Raw genomic sequence first — 19,756 nt, forward strand, 5'->3', positions numbered from 1 at the left:
CATAACACTTACAGGTCTGACAAATCTCATTCAATCCCTAACTCAAGTTGGGATGGATTGCACAGCACATTACAGATTATAACCAGTAATCGTTTCAAAACGTACCTTTCTTGTTCTAGAGTTTTTTTCAATTCCAAACATATATCTCATGGTGCATCAGGCTATCAGAAGTATCCTTGTGTCACGGGTGTGTCAGATGTGACAGACAGTCGCTCTGCAGTTGGCTGCAGAAGATCTCTTAGTTTGGCATTGCAGACACTTTCTTAAATCTGTCTTACTTTAGGTCCCAGTGGCTACCTCCCTCCTGTTCTGATTGACACCTGGGCCTGGGTGTTTAAAGACTTTCAGTTTGCTACAGGGAGGTGTCGGTGATATTCACAGGTTCCCTTGTGAAGGCTTGGAGCTATTGCAGTCTGCTTACTTCCTCGCTGGTGCTTGGAGGATGTTTGGTGTAATCTCTCTGAAGTTGGCTCAAACTAAGTTGCGTCCCCCTGTTTGTCTCCCTTGTTGTTTTTAGATGTTAGTGGGGACTGACCAGTGCTCATTCCCCCTTCCCTATCCAGTGCCAGTTGCGTTTGGAGAGTCCCTCATGTGCCTAAACATTGGAGCTCCCCCAAAAGTGACCCCATTTTGGAAACTAGACCCCCCAAGGCACCTATCTAGATGCATAGTGAGCACTTGGAACCCCCAGTTGCTTCACAAATTGATTCGTAAAAATGAAAAAGTGAAAAAAAAAACACTTTTTCATTTTTATGAATCAATTTGTGAAGCACCTGGGGGTTCCAAGTGCTCACTATGCATCTAGATAGGTGCCTTGGGGGGTCTAGTTTCCAAAATGGGGTCACTTGTGGGGGAGCTCCAATGTTTAGGCACGCAGGGGCTCTCCAAATGCAACATGGCGTCCGCTAACAATTTGAGCCGATTTTCCATTCAATTTGTTAGCGGACACCATGTCGCGTTTGGAGAGCCCCTGATGTGCCTAAACAGTGGAGCTCCCCCACAAATGACCCCATTTTGGAAACTATACCCCTCAAGGATTTTATTAAGGTGTGTAGTGAACATTTTGAACCCAGAGGTACGACACAGAATTTGATAACATTAGGTCATCATATTGAATAAGTTGTCATTAGTCTTGAGCGCAAGTGCTCGCTACTTGAGTTTGCATCGGGTACTCAGGTATGCACCATGTACTGCGTGTGCTCGAGTAACATGCTCGAGTCCCTGCCCCGCATGTTTCACGGTTATTAGACACCCAAAAAAAAACATGCGGGGATCGCTCGTGCATGGCAGGCAATCCCCGCAAAGTTTTTTTGGCCACGAAGCATATGGGGCGGAGACTCGAGCATGTCACTCAAACACAAACACCCACGATACTCAATGCATACCCGAGCACCCGATGCAAACTCAAGTAGCGAGCACTTGCACTCAATACTAGTCGCCATATCGTCATCTTTTTTTCTTACTTTTGAAAAAAATCCCAACCCCATCACAACCCTAACCCCAAACCCAGCCCTAACCCTAGTCCTAACCCTAGCCCAACCCTAACCCGAGAGTTCATTTTTTATGCCGTTCCTCGTGCGGTATAAGTGATTAGACGACTTTATTCTTCGGGTCGGTGCGATTACAGTGATACCAGAATCATATGGGGTTTTTATGACTGACAGCTGTCACACACTAAAAGACGCATTTTTTGTAAAATCTAGTTTTTGCATCGCCATATTTTGAGAGCTATGATATTTCCAGATTTTGGCAGACAGTCATGTGACGGCTTGTTTTTTGCGGGATGAGTTGACGTTGTTATTGTTGCCATTTTCAGGCACGTGACATTTTTTGATCGCTTTCTATTCCGATTTTTGGGAGGCAGAATAAACAAAAACCAACAATTCAGGAATTGTTTTTTTTGTTTTTTTTTATTCTGTTCCGCGTGTGGTAAAATTGATAAGGCAGCTTTATTCTTCGGAGCAGTACGTTTACAGCGGTACCACATTTATATCGTTTTTCTATGTTTTGCACTTTTACATAATAAAAGCAATTTTATAGAAAAAAATATTTTTTAGCATAGCTTTATTCTGAGAGCTATAACTTTTTTATTTTTCGGCTGATGGAGCTGTATGGCAGCTTGTTTTTTGCGGGACGAGATGACGTTTTCAGCTGTACCATTTTTATTTATATTCGTCTTATTGATCGCGTGTTATTCCATTTTTTGTTTGGTGGTATGATGATAAAGCATTGTTTTTTGCTTTGTTTTTTTTTTTTTTTTTTTAACCGTGTTCACTGAAGGGGTTAACTAGTGAGACAGTTTTATAGGTCAGGTTGTTCCGGATGGGGTGATACCAAATATGTGTACTTTTATTGTTTTTACACTTTTTTACTCTGTCCCACTCTGGGACTTTCACTTTTTTTATTCTGATCGCCTGCATGGCACAGGAATGCAGCACCATCCCTGTGCCATGCAGGCTGTCAGCGCTGGACAGCGAGAAGATAGCTTGGAGATGCACTACGCATGTCCAAACAATCTTCCTGTTGTCTGGTGACTCGGATGTTGTCATGACAACATCGGGTCGTCATGGCAACATCCTGGAAGCCACGGCAGACAGCGCTGGAGGCCGGAAGAGGAGGTGAGTATCTGCGATCACCTCCCCTTGCCACCGCAATGCTGCGATCGACTTCGACCGCAGCATTGCGGGGGTTAATGTGCCGGGAGCGGTGCAGGACCTCAATCCTAGAGAACGGTTGGCTCTTAAAAATCTTAAATCCAATGAACAAATTGTGATACGAGCTGCCGATAAGGTGGGAGCGTGGTCATCATGGACCGGTCAGCTTATATTAATGAAGCATTAAGAATTCTGGGTGACTCATTATTATCTTCAACTTTCTCAACATCCTTCTCATTTGTACTATCAGGAATATCTTAAATTGATAGAGACAGCTAATCAATGGGGAGTATTCAATAAAAAGAAAAGGATATTCTCTTTATTAAACAATATCAAATATCCCATTCTTATTTCTTACCCAACGTCCATAAAAGTCTCACACATCCGCCTGGTTGTTCAATCATATCAGGCATTGATTCCATTACAGCTAATTTGTCACATTACATAGATATATTTTTACAGCCTTATGTTATGGATCTAGCATCTGTGTCACCCCAGGTCTGGATGCCACAAATATTAAAGGCAGTGTCTGAGAGCAGGAGGGAGGTTCCCTGGTCAGGGACCATTAGCATGCAGCACCTCCGGTCCCAGGCCAGTAGGGGGAGCAGGCTGCCCCTATAAAAGCTGGAACTGGGGCAGGGTTAGAGAGACCAGAACCCGCTTCTGAGGTGTCCAGAAGGGTTCTCAGTGAAGAGGGACAAGTCAGCAGCAGCTGAGGAGTCCGGGAGGCAGAGGAGAAGCTGCGAGCCAGGGACAGAGGCGACGAGAGCCGGTCCTGGCTGAGAGAGGCACACAACCGGACATTGGGGTCCGAGGCTGTCAGGGTTGCAAGCCCGGCAGCAGAGAACCAACCCGCGAGGGATTTCAGGTCCCTTGGCCTAAGAAGCCTGGAAGCTCCGCCACACAGAGGGACCGGTACAGCACAGAAAAGCAAAAGGTACCTAAGGCACGAGTTGCAAGCCATACAGGCGAAGTACACGGCCAGCTCAGGGACATGGGCTATCACACCACAAAAAGGGGGATAGTCAGCAAGGGCAGAGAGGGAACGGTAGGCCTACCCACTCCCCCTGACCAGTGGGGCTCGCCCGAATGCTGTCAGACACCCAGGCCCATTACTACCCGGTACTCCTGTTGGGTCATTAGTTCTACCTACAATAAAGACCCTGGACTGTTTGAAGCAGACTCTGAACCCTTATTATTGTGGCCTGCACTATCACCCCCAGCATCCACATGCGCTGCCCTGAGGCTACACTCTTCCCGTGGGGAGTCATCCTATCCCTGTGCTACACACCAACATCAGCCTCAGCGGTCTGCCTAGCAGCGGCTGTCATCCCTGACCGCAATCCACGGGTGGCGTAGTCGGACATTCATAACTCTCCAAATAGACTGCCATAGCATTTGGTCTGACCACCCTGAGCCACGGGATCGGGTTGCCACTACTACCCCCATCATCGCACTGAAGCCCGGTTCCGGGTGCCCCACGGCCCAGGGGGCGAGTCACATCCTATTTATGTGATTTGTCCCATTTAACAATGGAACATAATCAACGTAATCTTCCCTCCAATTACTACCTTTTCACACCAAATGTTACTTCTTTATATACCAATATTAAACACGAATTCGGATTATCAGCCATTGAGTAGTATCTCAAACAAGATATTTCCCAATCTGATACACAAGTTCAATTTATTCTGCAAAGCATATTACTCATATTGAAACATAATACTTTTACTTTTGAGGGTGTGTCCTATCAGCAGTTGAGGGGCTGTGCAATGGGCACTCGGTCCGCCCCGTTATTCCAATTTATTCATGGAGCGTTTTGAGTCTCTACGCATCGCCCAGTCTCCCCTGCTGGTGGGCCACATCCTATTTGAGATTGACTTAGTTCCTCCCAAATTTGATCCATAAAGATCAGGTCGATTTTGTGTTACATAGGCAGGCAGGAGACAATACCATGCGTACTGTAGACTTGGTTGATGATCTTGGAAGAAGTAATCGGTCTAGTCTTTTACTTAGCCTCGATGCCGAGAAGGCATTTGATCGGCTAAATTGACCTTTCTTATTTGCCTCTTTGGAAAGATACGGCTTCTCAGGCCCATTCCTTCAAGCAATACATGCTCTTTATTCGTCGCCTAGTGCCGTTCTTAAACTTCCTCATGTTTCCTCCTCACATTTTAATACTTTCAAGCAGGGATGTCCCTTATCCACCCTCCTGTTAGTGCTTTGCATAGAGCCATTGGCATCTAATATAAGAAATAACCCTAATATTCAGGGTATTTCAATAAAACAAAAAGAGTTTAAGTTGTCTCTTTTTGCAGGCGATATCTTACTCATTTTCTGCAACGTACAAATTTCCTTACCTAATCTACATACTACTTTGATGGAATATGGTGCACTTTCGGGATATAAGATAAACACTACAAAAACTGAAGCTCTCCCCATTAACCTAAGTTCCTCAGCAGTAAATATCTTACGCAAAATGTTCAAATTTGCCTGGAAGGACACAAAGTTTAAATATCTTGGTGTCTTTATAACTGGGTCCTATGATTCCTTATATAAACATAACTTTCCAGGCTTTTTCAAGATATCAAGCTTTTACTCTCCAAATGGGCAAAGCTTCTCCTCTCAATTTTTGGGAGAGCAGCTGCTGTAAAAATGACCATTTTGCCTAAATTTCTTTATATGTTAGAAACTCTGCCTATACCAATTCCATGTCTGGTTTTAAAGAAATTTAAAACTCATCTCCTGAATTTCTTTTGGGGAAACAAGCGTCATTGCATTGCAAAAACGGTCCTCTTTTCCCCTTTTATAGTTGCATTGCTTGAGTTACTGACTATTGATGTTTGAGGTTAATTTGGAAAACTTGGAAAATATTTTATTCACTATATATCAGAGACTTTCGTACTGGTTTTTGCTAAAACTCTTCACTGATGAGTCTGACTCCTTGTCCAACATGATATCCCAAATTTATAACATGTATTAAATTGATGCATTATTGTTTGGCTATGCTAAAATAAACAAATGTTAAATAAACAGTTAAAAAAAATGAATCCTCAAAAATACAAATTGCCTAAAATTGTGCACAAAGTATATAGTGGAATAGAAAAATAGTCTATAACTACGACATATAAAAAGTGGCATCTTATAATGAGATGAAAAGAAGAAAAAAGATCTGGAATATAAAAGGATTACTTTGATAAGGGGAAGAGCTAGTAAATTCATAAAAAAATTATATAAAAAATTATACTATTATTATTCCTGATATGGGAATAAATTTAAAAAATCACTAGAAGTCGCCATGAAGTTCTCTGCCGTTTCTCTTGACTCTAAACGGTCACCCATGATGCCCACATCAGTGTATAGAGCAGAGCAGGTCTATGAGCCGCCGCCAGGCAGATGCAACCAAAGGGTTCCGTCACCTCTGGAATCACCTGCACACGACCAACTGCCGTTTACTTTCAACTGTCGACTGAAGCGCTCGGACGAAGTCTACAGACGGGAAGATATTTATGAGAATGGCGTCTACTGGACATGGACAAGAGAGCCAAGAGAAGCGGAAGAGAGAAGATGACAGCGTGACCGGATTCAAGAAGATCACTAACAAGAGGAGACGACTCAACGGATTGGAGGAGGCAACACCGGGATCCAGCCCCTATGCCAGGCTTAACATCAGCCACTTCAACATCCACCAGGTCCTGGGTAGGGGCGCCTTTGGCAAAGTAAGTCCTACATCTATTTTTATTTATTTGAAATCTGAAGTTGTTATTATATCCCCATCTATTGTTTTCTGTTATCAGCCATGTCATACTTTGTTGTTGCTTATTGTACTGTTCTTCTGTGAGATGACGTATAAGACGTCACCATAGTTAGGTCTGGTGCTTATATAACGTGGTATTCTTCTATTTTGGATGGTTGATCTCAGTTGTAACAGATGTAGGGGGCGAGGGGACATTATTTTATTTCCATGTCATTGTCAATATCGGCTCCTATCAGGCTGCCATATTGTATATACATTGGTCTCTGTGTTTTATTAAATCTAGATAGACAAGGATATTTGTACCACACTAATGCCAACTCAAAGCATGACAGTTGGTGCTGATAGTATTCTATGTAGAGGGGAGGGAGGAAGAGGGAGAACCTAAATACAGAACTCCTCCCTCCACTTTCCCCCTCCTCTCCCATCAATCTTACATAGAATATTATCAGCACCAACTGTCACCTCCTATCTCAGTATTGTAAAAATCTGTCTTCACTGAATATAGTTTTTACCAAAAAATATAGAATTTTGAAAACTGAAAATCAGTCCTGGTGGAGAAAGAAGCAGATTTCTCTGAAAATTGCTTATTTTCATGTGTATTATTGATTTATGAAATAAAAATGATGATTAATTATTAAGACCTTTCCGTAGCCCATTTGTGGAGCAGACAGTGCATTATGCTGATACATACATTTGCTCCTCTACATGGTCCTGATCACTTACATTCTGAGCGACCACTCAGTTTACTCATGTGCCTTGTGTGCTATAAAATCCAGATCCCTTCCACCCACTGCAGACACCTTCTAAGTCTTCTCCATTTGTCTTTCTCAGGTGGTCCTGGCATCAGTCCCCAGCCGTAACATCCAAATGGCTGTCAAAATGATCACCAAAAAGGAGGACAATGAGAGCACCATCATGAGAGAGCGGCAGATACTCCTGGCGGCCAGAGACTGCCCATTCCTATGCCACCTTTATGCCGCACACCAGTCTCAGCACATGGCATATTTCATCACGGAGTATCTGTCCGGTGGCAGCCTGGAGGATTTGATCAGGATGTGCGGCTGCCTGAACATCGGCAATGTCAGGTGAGAAAAAAATCTGAGGTCAGGGTGCAGCTAAGCGAGTGCTGGAAGGGCATAAATTTAGGGTGCTGGATGCAGGCGGTGGGGTGCCATGGTATTTAGGGATTGTTAGAGAAGGGTTTGATGACATTGATACTACACTCTGTTCTCTCCATCAGATTCTACACAGCAGAGATTGTATGTGGCCTCCAGTTCCTCCATGGACACAACATCGTCCACCGGTAAGCAGAACTCTCCTCCTTCTCTCTGTCCCCTTTACATTCTGGAGATATGGCCCTCAGCTTTCCTGGTGTCCTGCCCCCTATTCTACCTGATATTGCAGGGACCCATTCTCCATCTCTTCTATCACTGAACAGAATTCTTATTTTCTTTTTTTATTGCAGAGATATCAAGCCAGATAACATCATGTTGGATGCAGATGGCCACATCCGTATTATCGACCTTGGGCTCGCCCAAGATGGCGTCACCTCCTCCAAAAACATCTCTGGAGTGACGGGCACTTTCCATTACATGGCCCCTGAGGTGCATCGTAGAAAACGATACGGCGCAGCAGTGGACTGGTGGAGCCTGGGGATTGTGGTGTCCAGGATGGCAGCAGGACGATCCCCATTTTACAACGGCCCCGTCAAGCAAATGGCTTTTAAAGCTATCATCAACGAAAAGCCAAAATTTCCATCTTGGCTTGATGCTGACGTGAAACATCTCATCAAGAAGCTGCTGCGCAAAGACCCTAAGACGCGCCTGGGTGTGAGCGGGAACATCCGAAAGCATCGATTCTTTACCACCATCGGCTGGGAGGATCTGGAGGAAAGGAGAGCAGAGCCACCATTTTTACCATTCAGGCCAGTTCTGGAGAACCATCATCTGCAGTGGCCGGAGCATGCAGTCCTTAACCCCGTGGCCGGATTTACGTACGTGTCACCTAGCTGGGCCCGGTAAGGATCTCCTGATCTGGGGATAACTCCCATCATAACTCACATTGTGGTAATCATCATCATCCATCTTGTCTTTTTTCACTTTTTCTGCCAGTGACTCGATATCTCTGTTTTTCTTAGGTGGCTGAAAAGATCTGGACTGTGAAAGAATCCACGACCATCTGGTGAGTGACCGCTATACACACAGGACACCTATTATATGATGACATTGTAGCTGATGTCACATTGTGGTATGGTCCATTATAAAGACCTAATATAACAGAAGATCCGGTTGATAGAATATTTCACGTCTTCCTCTTATGTCTTGCAGGATGAGCCCGAGCCAACTGCCCAGAACTTCATGCCTCCTGTCTCTGCTGCTGTACGTCACCTCGGCTGCCCTTCAATATCAACTCTCTCTCTACCATCTTCATGTCGGACCACGGCCATTGTTTTGCTGCCCCAGACCCTTGACTTGGCCTCCTCCAATCCTGGGCTGGCATCTGACACCCTTCCAGCCCGAAGATCTTCTACCCCCAGGAGCGGCCTGTGCTAAGTTTCCATCTGGTGAGTTCAGGAAAAATAGCCCTGGGGCAGCCGAGCAGCAGAATCTACGGAGCGACCATTATCCCTGAACTCACCTTAGCACAGGCCTGGTAAGTACCGCACCCATCACACATCACATCACCCACACTACATGATCAGTACAGGCCCCCACACTACATAATCAGTACAGTCCCCCACACTACATAATCAGTACAGGCCCCCACACTACATAATCAGTACAGGCACACATAGCACACAGTAGATTTCGGCACATAGATATAGGACACAGATCGGCTTTTGATCCTGGGATTTAATCTGATCGCCATATTTGGGGTCAGGAAGGAATTTTCCCCCCTGATATGAGGACAATTGGCCTATTCCTCACAGGGGGTTTTCGCCTTCCTCTGGATCTACACGGCCTTAAATAGGTTTAGTATAATAAATTAATAAGTAGATTCACACACTAGTAGCATAAGAAAAAAAAGTTATAAAAAATACAATTTTCTTTGTTTATAAGAAAAATTAGTTCCCATGAATATAAATGATAATTAGTCCAAGTAAATAAAAATTATTTAAATTTTTTTTATTTCACACTTACATTACACAGGTTAGGTATCGGCCTTTGATCTTGGGATTCATTCTGATCGCCATATTTGGGGTCAGGAAGGAATTTTCCCCCCTGATATGAGGACAATTGGCTTATTCCTCAAAGGGGGTTTTCGCCTTCCTCTGGATCAACACGGCCCATAAATAGGTTTAGTCTAATAAATGAATAATTTACACATATACATGATACTAAAATATAAATTAACTCCATCTTTAAATAAAATCTCTTTTAACCCCCTATATCTTTGTGTTTGTCGTTATTTCATTGGACGTCCTTGTTGTTATTATTATACTGCCCCCTATGTCTTGTGACCGCATACACATTAGGATGAATTTGGTTGAACCCCCCGATATCGTAACTATCCTATGATGATAAATAAGCTAATTGCTCTGATTCCTGGGAGTGTCGGCTCCGGAGCAGGAGATGCTGCTGCCCCTCTCATTACAGCTAATAAATGAGAACAGTGATCGGGGTGCCCCCTCTAATTACTCAGAATTTCCTATTAGGACATTGGAAAGAATAGGTTTCCTAAAGCAGACAACAATTGCTGTATAATAGAGGACAGGCTATGTTACAGCGTGAAAAGGAGGCAGGAATTCGGCAGAACCATCCAGCGATAAAACCTCGATTTATTCAAAACCCATTAAAAACAGAAGCATCTAAGGAAACCATGTTAAAACCTGACGCGTTTCTGGCACAACACAGGCGCCCTTGGGCATAGTCGCCCTATGTCACTGTGTGTCAGGGCAGCTGGGAACTATTCAGCTCACAGAGCATTGCTTGGACTGGAAACACTGGATGCAGCACAGCGGGGATGGTGGATCTGCTGCAATGCTGCCCCCTGCAGTCAGGACCCCCATATCATGGTCGCTCCTTCGATCAGATCCTTCATAGAACCTGCATGCAGAAGGAGAATCCCCTGTAAAGAGGTGTCCACAGCGAGAAACGTGATAGGAGCAGTTATTGTGTCATTTCCTAGTGATCGGTATTTGGGAATGCAGGATAACAAGCAATATGGCCCCCATTACCGATCGTACAGGGGGCATCACTAAGCTCTGATACACCCTGCATAGTACATGGTGTAATGACACGTCCCTTGACATTACTGACTTAGTTGAGTAAATTCCATATTACAGGGTCTGGGAAAGGTGAGTGACAGGAGCTGTAATGGCGGCCATATTGTGTGCCGCAAAGGATGAGATTCCCCAGTGCTATGTAGCATTTATGTCCGGAGACTGCCACCTACTGTCTAAGCAGAACCCTGCGGAACCAACATGAAGAGGAAGAGTTTTAGGGAGGAAGAGTCTGGACAGAGCACCGGTGTAACAAGCCAGAGTATACCCATGGAGACACCACCAACCACACAACTGAGAAACAGATTCCAAGGACTTGTGGAGGACGAAGGTGGCACTCCTAAGGATGAGGAACTACCAGCAAGCAAAAAAGAAAAGAGCACCCAGAAACACCCAGAAGCGACAAGAAAAAGGACAGCCAAGAAGGGAAGAAGAGTGGTGGTGGTGGGAGACTCACTACTTAGAGGAACAGAAGCAGCTATCTGCAGACCGGACATAACCGCAAGAGAAGTATGCTGCCTCCCAGGGGCGAAGATCAAGGATGTTACCGATAGGATACCGAAGCTCATCAGTTCCAAGGATGTCCACCCATTTCTTCTGATACATGTTGGCACCAATGACACGGCAAAGAAGGACCTACCGACAATCTGCAAGGACTTTGAAGTATTGGGGAAGAAAGTAAAAGAACTGGATGCGCAGGTAGTTTTTTCTTCTATCCTTCCAGTAGACGGGCATGGCGTCAGGAGATGGAACAGGATCCTTGATGTGAACAACTGGCTGAGACGATGGTGCAGACAACAAGGATTTGGATTCCTGGACCATGGTGTGAATTACCTCTATGACGGACTCCTTGCCAGAGACGGACTACACCTCAACAAAAGCGGGAAACACACATTCGCCAGGAGACTCGCAACACTCATCAGGAGGGCGTTAAACTAGAAGAAGAGGGGATGGGAAGAAAAACGCCGGACACGAACATGCAACCAGAGAACATACTAATGAAAGATATGAAGTGCGACAAAGAAGGTCCAAGACAAGATACTTGGAAGGGAGGTAAGAAAATTTCTAACACAATCCACAGGAAGAAGATTGGAACAAAACAAAATCATGTAAACTGCATGCTAGCAAATGCCAGGAGCCTGACAAATAAGATGGATGAACTGGAAGCAGAAATATCTACAGGTAACTATGACATAGTGGGAATAACCGAGACATGGTTAGATGAAAGCTATGACTGGGCAGTTAACTTACAGGGTTACAGTCTGTTTAGAAGGGATCGAAGAAGTCGGAAAGGGGGTGGAGTCTGTCTATATGTAAAGACGTGTCTAAAGCCTACAATACGGGAGGATGTATGGGAGGGAAATGAGGAGGTCGAGTCCTTATGGGTGGAGATACGTGGGGCAAAAAACAATAATAAAATTATCATAGGAGTCTGTTATAAACCACCAAATATAGCAGAAGCCACGGAAAGTCTATTAATGAGACAAATAGACGAAGTAGCAAAAAATAACGAGGTGATTATTATGGGGGACTTCAACTACCCCGATATAGACTGGGAAACCGAAAGCTGTAGATCTCAGAAAGGAAACAGGTTTCTGTCAATTATCAAAGACAATTATTTGTCACAACTTGTGCAGGAACCAACTAGAGGGACAGCCCTTTTAGACTTAATATTAACTAACAGGCCAGACAGAATAACTGAGGTGCAGGTCGGGGGGCACCTGGGAAATAGTGAGCACAACATTATACAATTCCACATGTGCTTCAGTAGGGTGCCCAGCAAGGGAGTCACAAAAACACTGAACTTCAGGAGGGCAAAGTTTGATCAGATAAGAGATGCCCTTCACCTTATAGACTGGGATAGTATCTTCAGTAATAGGAGCACGGATAGAAAATGGGAAATTTTCAAAACAGTCCTACATAGTCACTGTAGAAGGTACATACCTTATGGGAATAAAAGGGCTAGGAATAGGAGGAAGCCAATGTGGCTAAATAAGGAAGTCAAGAGGGCAATGAAAAACAAAAAAAGGGCTTTCGGTAAACTTAAACAAGAAGGCAGCGAGGAAGCGCTAATATCTTATAGGGAAAAAAACAAAATCTGTAAGAAACAAATAAGAATAGCAAAAGAGGAGACAGAGAGACTAATTGCCAAGGAAAGTAAAACGAATCCCAAACTGTTCTTTAACTATATAAACAGTAAAAGGATTAAAACTGATGGAGTTGGCCCATTGAAAAATCACCTGGGTAAAATCATAGAGGGCGATGAGGTTAAAGCAAACCTACTCAATAGCTTCTTCTCCACTGTTTTCACAAAAGAAAACAATTTATCGGAGGAAATGCAGAGTGATAAAGTAAACCCTCCGCTAAATATCACCCACCTAACCCAGGAGGAAGTTCAGAAACGCCTAAATAATATCAAAATAGACAAGTCACCAGGCCCAGATGGCATACACCCCCGGGTACTAAAAGAATTAAGTAATGTGATAGACAGACCGCTGTATCTTATATTCAAGCACTCTTTATGGACAGGGACTGTCCCACTAGACTGGCGCCAAGCAAATGTGGTACCAATATTCAAAAAGGGGTCTAAAAGTGACCCTGGGAACTATAGACCAGTCAGCTTAACGTCTGTTGTGGGTAAATTGTTTGAAGGATTTCTTAGAGATGCTATTGTAGAATATCTTAATGATAATAACTGTCTAACTCCATATCAACATGGATTCATGAGGGATCGCTCCTGCCAAAAAAAACTGATGGCCTTCTACGAGGAGGTGAGCTCACAGCTGGACCGGGGAGAGTCAGTGGATGTTGTATACCTTGACTTCTCCAAAGCGTTTGATACCGTGCCACACAAAAGGTTGGTATATAAAATGAGAATGCTTGGTCTGGGGGATAATGTGTGCAAGTGGGTAAATAGCTGGCTGAGTGATAGAAAGCAGAGGGTGGTTATCAATGGAGTAAGCTCAGGGGGTGTCAGGGTTACTAGCGGGGTGCCTCAAGGGTCTGTCTTGGGCCCTATATTATTTAATATATTTATTAATGATCTAGTGGAAGGGTTGCATAGTAAAATAGCAATATTTGCAGATGATACTAAACTTTGTAAATTAGTTAATACAGATGAGGATAGGGCACAGCTACAGGAGGATTTAGATAAATTGGGGAGTTGGGCCAAAAAATGGCAAATGGGGTTCAATGCCGATAAATGTAAGGTCATGCACATGGGAAAGAAAAACAGCAGTCACCCATACATATTAAATGGGAAACCGTTGGGGAAATCTGACATGGAGAAGGACCTGGGCGTCTTGGTTAATAGCATATTAAATTGGAGTGCCCAGTGTCAGGCAGCAGCTGCGAAGGCAAATAAGGTAATAAAGGGAATGGAGGGACTAGAATACCCAGAGAGGTTGTCAAAATTAGGCCTATTTACGTTGAGAAGGCTTAGGGGAGACCTCATAAACATGTATAAATACATCAGGGGGCAGTACAGAGATCTCTCCCATGACCTGTTTATACCAAGGATGGTGACAAAGACGAGGGGGCACACTATGCGTCTGGAGGAAAGGAGGTTCCTGCACCAGCATAGAAGGGGATTCTTTACGGTCAGAGCCGTGAGACTCTGGAACTCTCTGGGAGAGGAAGTGGTGATGTCCAACTCACTTAATGAGTTCAAGAGAGGCCTGGACGCCTTTCTTGAGAACAATAAAATTACATTTTATGCTTAGTTAATTAATCCAGGGATTTAATCTGACTGCCAGATTGGTGTCGGGAAGTGAATTTTTCCTCAATGATGTAAATTGGCCTATAACGCATGTTTGTTTTTTTTGCCTTCCCCTGGATCAACGCTGCGGAATAGCTGCAGTGCACAAGAAATAGGCTGAACTGGATGGACGCTTGTCTTTTTTCGGCCTTATAAACTATGTAACTATGTAACCCCGAGTCCAGACTATACCCGGGGTTTAAAGGAGTTGTCCACTACTTTTACATTGATGCCCTATCCTATCCCATTCAATTGAATAGGAGGCTGTTGTGCAGTACAACGCGGCGGCCACTACCACTTGACAGCGGAGCCCCGCAGGTGAGCGCTTCCGGCCAGAGCCTCCGATAACAGCTGATCGGCGGGGGTGCCGCATACGGGACCCCGGCCGATCATACATTGATACCCTATCCTACGGATAGGGCATCAATGTAAAAGTAGTGGACAACTTCTGTAAGAGGCCTAGGCCATTTCATATTCCCTCAGGCCGGATTACACCCCCTGTATATCAGCAGCGGTGAGTTATATACACAAGAATTACTTAATTTTTCAACATCTTAATGGGGGTTCAGGTTTGTCAGGTAAGTTATGTGAGAAGGTAACTGACTTAAATCCTAAAGTTCTAAACACATAGAGGTGGAACTCTAACATCTGAGTCACTACAACCAACAGGACACATCTCAGATGATAGACTTCTCAGTCACATTGTATTGTAAGATCAATCTTCATCATGTGATTAACAACACAAATACCTACATGGAAGTCAGTATTAAGTGATTAAAAAATGGCACCTAAAATCTCATTTACAAGGGCTCATAAAATAGAGGGGTATATTCTGGAGGGATTATAGTTTGGCCTAGGCTATTTTATACCCCCTGGTATAGTTTGGCCTAGGACAGTTTATCCCCTGGGAGGTATATTGTAGTCTGGGGGGTATAGTTTAGCCTAGGCTATTTTATACCCCCAGGTATAGTTTGGCCTAGGACAGTTTATCCCCTGGGGGGTATATTGTAGCCTGGGGGGTATAGTTTGGCCTAGGCTATTTTATACCCCCAGGTATAGTTTGGCCTAGGACAGTTTATCCCCTGGGAGGTATATTGTAGTCTGGGGGGTATAGTTTAGCTTAGGCTATTTTATACCCCCAGGTATAGTTTGGCCTAGGACAGTTTATCCCCTGGGGGGTATATTGTAGCCTGGGGGGTATAGTTTGGCCTAGGCTATTTTATACCCCCAGGTATAGTTTGGCCTAGGATAGTTTATCCCCTTGGGGGTATATTGTAGCCTAGGGGGTATAGTTTGGCCTAGGCTATTTTAATAACAATCTTTTCCCCCCTTATTTAATCCGTTTTTGGTGCAGATGTGAAGCCGCGTTTTTATTGTGTTTTTTATAGTACAGAAAAGCTTTCATTCTGCACTTAAAAAATTATCTGCTTTTTTTTACAGGTGTTTTTTTGTGCTCCACATAGAATCATCTAGAGAAATAAAAGCACCAAAACCACACAGCTGAGCCGAGTCCTTGGGCACACAGCGGACGTCTATTTTTGTTAAAGTAGTTTTTATTAAGGACTTTTTTACATAAATGGGGTAAAGGAAAAGGGGAGAGACATATTATATACTAGATGGTGGCCTGATTCAAACGCATCGGGTATTCTAGAATATGTATGCGGTACACCGGGCGCAATCAGCAGAGCGCTGTTTAGACTTGGCGCCAACATAGCTGATTGGTCGGCTGCCACCAACCAGCGTCGTATTAGTGTGGGCCCGGGAGCGGCGCTGCTTGTGCGGGTACTTCCGCTGCGAGCAGCTGGGAGATGAGCGGCTGCTCGCAGCAGAAGCATCCCGACCGGCGGCGCCGCTCCCCGGTCCTCCCTTCACACTTACCGTCGGGAGATCAGCGCCGGTCATCTCCCGGATGCATCGCCGCTGACCTCCATGCCGCAGATGAGCCGCTAAAGGCCGCCATCTTTTTTCTGAAATCCCGCGTCGCTGATTTGCCGCGGCCGGACCAATCAGCGACGCGGGATTTCCTGGACAGAAGGACAGACAGACAGACGGGATAAGACAATTATATATATTAGATACACAGTAATAAAGAAGCAAACAAGAACAAAATAAAAGAAAAAAAAGTCAAATGTAAAGGGGTGAAAGATATACTCAAAATAAAGGGTGGAAAGGGTTAAGGATGAGAAGGGGGAAGGAAAAATATATTTTATTAACCCCTTTAAAGCCCAAGACGTACTAATACGTATCTGCGCCCTGGACTTAAGAGCCTGATACGTATTAGTACGTCTTTGCGATCGCGCCTACACAGCCTGATTGTCATAGCTGACACCCAGAAATGTGCTGGGAGTGGTCCCGCACCGCTCCCGGCACATTAACCCACTCAATGCTGTGATCGAAGTCGATCGCAGCATTGCGGGGGCAAGGAGAGGTGATCGGGATACTTGACTCGCCCCCTGGGCCGTGGGGCACGCGGAACCGGGCAATAGGGAGACGCTGGGAGTAGTAGTAGTGGCGGCCCGGTCCCGTGGCTCAGGGTGGTCAGGCCAGTGGTAGTCTGCTACGTGCTTCAGATAATGTCCGACTACGCCACCCGTGGATTGCGGTTATTAGGAACCGCCGCTGCAAGGCAGACCGCTGGGGCTGATGGTGGGTGCAGCTGAGGTGGTGTGACTCCCCACGGGAGGAGTGCAGCCCCAGGGCAGTGTAGTGGATGGTGGGAGTGATGGTAGTGAGAGTCTCAGTATTGATAGTGCTGGAGGCGCGAAGGAGCACACGGACAACAAGTTACAGTCCAGGGTCTTTACTCACAGTTCGTTTGTTCCGGGTCACTTCCGTCGGCAGTGACCGCCCGAGCCGTGCTGCGTCCACCAGGTGAGGGGCTCGGTCAACTCCCAGGCAGTTCAGGAGCATGGCACAGGACCCCCTTTAATCCTTTCTCTGGCCTGCCTCACCAGTGACCCACTTTTGTCCAGCTGCCGCGGACCTGTGCGGTTAAACGTGGGCCCCGTCCTCCGCTGTCCTATATGGTGCTTTCCTAGCAGGTTTGATGAGGTGTCGCACCAACAAATGATCACGACGACCGGTCTTTGGCTGAGGGTAGTTTCTCCTCCACCAACTTGGGATCCGGTACCCTTAATCTGCCTGACCCTGCACCCTGGATTCTCGTGGGTTCTTAGGGTCCCTTCCACCTTCTTGTTCCTGAGCCCTTCTGTTTCTCTGTCTCTCCTTCTCTTTCTCTGTTCCTTTCTGTTCCTTTCTGTTCCGTTCTCTTGGAGCTGAGATGAGCCAAAATCCCAGCTCCCCTTCACCTCCTCCTCGGCCTCTCACTAGGCCCTCCTGGAGTAGAGCTCCTACAGAGCCTCTACTCCCTGTCTTCTCCTCTGGCTGAACTGACCCAGAACTAAGATGGTGCCCACCTTTTATACCTCCCTCTGACCATGAGCCCAGGTGACCAGCAACCAATGGGCTCCTACCTACACTCAGGAACCAACCCCTATCTGCCCCTACAGCACTGGGTGTTCCACCCCCCTCCCCACTCCAGACAGGGACATAGTCGGTCGTGCCTGCACTTCTGTCTAGTGGGAGCACCGTTGAGCTGTCCCTCGGAAATGGGGTGTGTGTGCTGTATGCAGCTAACTGAGCCCTGGTCCATACTCCATCCTTACCTGGGAGTGGAATATCACACCTCTGGTCTGAGGTGCAATACCCCTGTAGCGGCCGAACCCTCGGGGCGCTACATTCCCCCCTGGTAAAGCACAGCACGTCCTCGGGCTGGAAAAGAGCAAAAACAGATAATTACAGGACATGCAAAAACTTTTTAAAACTTTTCACATCAGAAAACAGGCAACATGGTTCAATTTCCTTTATGGGAAACGCTTTTCTTTTCTTGTCACTATTATAAAACACTTTGCTAATGCCTCTGGAACTCTTTTGTCATATAAAACATCTTGTAAAACATTTGCATTATCACTTAGCAGCATATAAAACTTTCTCATGTAAAACATTTTTAAGTAAAGCACATTCTTGGATTCTTGGATCATGGCCGCGGTGCAACTTGCGACCAGGTAAAGGTGCAACAGTCCAGTAAACTTGTCTTGAGGTAGACGTTGCGGTTTTTGTATAAAACCAGTAGGGGGCGCTTTAGGAAGCGCAACTATGTACAAGGGGTTGACCGCTCTCAGTCCTCGGTCAGTTTTGGGAAGGGAATGGCTGCTCACAGTCCTCAGCCTGGTGGGGAATGAGGGGCACCCAGGTAACAGTTCAATATTTGTCCCAACGGGGACCACACTTTCAAGACGGGAACAGTCCCAAAAACAGTTCTGATACCCTGACGGGTAACTATGCACACCGGTACGTGGCTACTTACTAGTAGTGGTGTCCTCCATATGCTCCTTCTTCCTCCTCATATGGTTCTTCAGACCCGTCCGGGTCCTCTTGGCTCCCCTCATAGCCGCGGTGTTGTAGCTCCTCCTCAGTGAGCCGATGAACATGTAGGGCGTATGGTCCTTTTGCACCTACGTGGCGGGTAAAGGCGACCACATCACCAGGGTACAGGTCACGGCCACGATGTCCCTCCGGTAGATGACTCTCCATGTCCCTGCGGGTCACAAAGACGTCGCCTGCGGTTTCTGGGCCCCTGATAAAGCCCCAGCCGTTCTCCATGTGGAACTTGACTATGGTCCCGGTGATTCGGGGACCACGGGCTGCTTGGGGGTCTTGGCGGGCCTTGCGCTTTTGTTCAGCACTCTGGGCTTGGAGCCGTTCCTCCCTGACGCGCCTCTCTCGTCGCTCCCGCTCAAAGGTCGCCAGTTGCTGGTGACAGGCCTCCAGACGACGGACCGCGTCTGCCCGGGTCTCTTGAGAGAACCCCATCAAGTTCTCGCTGGTGGGATCCCACGCAAATTGGACGTCCTCCAGTGGGGGTAGGGTGACCTCCACGGGTTCTGGAGGCGGTATCAGAGGCTCGCGCGGGGGCTGGGCCTTCCATGGCTGATTGCCGGTCACTTCAGCCGGCCACTCCAGCGGCAGTCCATCCGGACCGGTGTGATGTGCAATCAGGTCCACATCCAGCCGTGGTATAGTGGAGGGACCTGATCTGGGAGCAGCGCCCGGGGGCACTCGGCCTTGCGACCAGGCCGGGGGTCTTTTGGTGGCGTCCGATGTCAGTCCCGTCCGGGACAGGGGCGCAGGCGTAGCGATGGCGCCTGGGTCATCCAGGCCTTGCGACCGGGCCGATGACGCTTCCTGCTTTACGGCGCCCGGGGTCAAGGGGCGTGGCGCCGGGCGGGGCGTGGCCGCGGCGCTCGCCGCTTGAGGCCTAGCGGGGAGCAGTGGCGGCACGGCAACAGGTGCGGTGAGTGGGGCTT

General features: G+C 46.3%; 1 protein-coding gene across 7 annotated transcripts in view; it reads right to left on the reverse strand.

Moving 5' to 3' along the window:
- Positions 1–19,756, reverse strand: part of LOC141157322 (microtubule-associated serine/threonine-protein kinase 3-like) — a 490,040-nt gene that overhangs the window by 182,790 nt on the left and 287,494 nt on the right. Inside the window, exon 1 of one of the 7 annotated variants that reach the window (XM_073644407.1) lies at positions 9,552–9,639. The exons of the other annotated variants lie outside the window; for them this stretch is intronic. The gene's annotated coding sequence lies outside the window, so the exon portion shown is untranslated. Of the gene's footprint in view, positions 1–9,551; positions 9,640–19,756 lie in introns of those variants that run through there. 7 annotated transcript variants of the gene reach the window in all.

The sequence above is a fragment of the Phyllobates terribilis genome, unplaced genomic scaffold (assembly GCF_046119375.1).
Source record: "Phyllobates terribilis strain yellow unplaced genomic scaffold, ASM4611937v1 Scaffold_8__6_contigs__length_399053987, whole genome shotgun sequence".
In the NCBI taxonomy this organism is placed as follows: Eukaryota; Metazoa; Chordata; class Amphibia; order Anura; family Dendrobatidae; genus Phyllobates; species Phyllobates terribilis.